General features: G+C 38.8%; 1 protein-coding gene across 1 annotated transcript in view; it reads left to right on the forward strand.

The window, feature by feature from the left end:
* The window catches only part of MED12L (mediator complex subunit 12-like), a 576,790-nt gene that overhangs the window by 123,521 nt on the left and 452,323 nt on the right, over positions 1-946 (forward strand). The window lies entirely within an intron of this gene.

The raw sequence follows: 946 nt of genomic DNA on the forward strand, positions 1-946 counted from the left end.
GATAAACATGTGTGCATATATCTGCTTGAGTGTCAGCTATGATCTCTCTGGGGTATATTCCCAGTAGTGGAATTGCTGGGTCAAATGATATCTCTATTTGCAACTTTTTGAGAAAGCGCCATACCGCCTTCCACAGTGGTTGCACCATTTTACACTCCCACCAACAGTGAATAAGGGTTCCAGTTTCCCCACAACCTTGCCAGCATTTTTTGCTTGCTGTTCTGTTAAATTTTGCTGTTCTGACTGGGGTGAGATGATACCTCATAGTTGTTTTGATTTGCATCTCTTAGAGGTAGGGATTTTGAACATTTCTTCATGTGCTTGTTAGCCATCCGAATGTCTTCTTGGTAGAATATATATTCTGACCTAAGAAAAATGATTTTTTTTCTAAGATGTATGCAGTTCAGTATGGACATTGCTTTTGGTTGCCATCCTGTTTTATTTTTCCTTACTCTGATGCAGTTTTTCAACATTTCTGTTTTTATTGATATTTTTGAAGGATTATTGTTTTTGTTATTGTTAGGTGTTACCAAGTCAACTCCAATTCATAGTGACCCTATGTACAATGTACTGGAATCTTTGCCTCTTCCAGTGCAATCCTCATAATTTTCACTATGATTAAGCTCGTTGTTGGAGTTGTTCTGTCCGTTCATCTCATTGAGAGAGTCTTCCCCTCCTTTACCAGCCCTCCATCTTCCCAACCATATGTCCTCATCCAACTACTAGCCCCTCCTGGCAACATGTCCAAAGTATGTGATAAATTGCTTTTGAATTTATGCTTCTAAAGAACTCTGGCTGAACTCTTTCCAACACAGATTTGTTAATTTTTTTTGCCATTATCGCCATTGAAAGGCACCAATTTTTCTATGGTCTTTGGTTCATTGTCCAGCTTTCACATGCATAGGAAATGGTTGGAAATAACATGGGTGCATGAAGTGCACCTTAA

The sequence above is a fragment of the Elephantulus edwardii genome, unplaced genomic scaffold (assembly GCF_000299155.1).
Source record: "Elephantulus edwardii isolate Elephantulus edwardi_28Jun2011 unplaced genomic scaffold, EleEdw1.0 scaffold00272, whole genome shotgun sequence".
Lineage (NCBI taxonomy): Eukaryota > Metazoa > Chordata > Mammalia > Macroscelidea > Macroscelididae > Elephantulus > Elephantulus edwardii.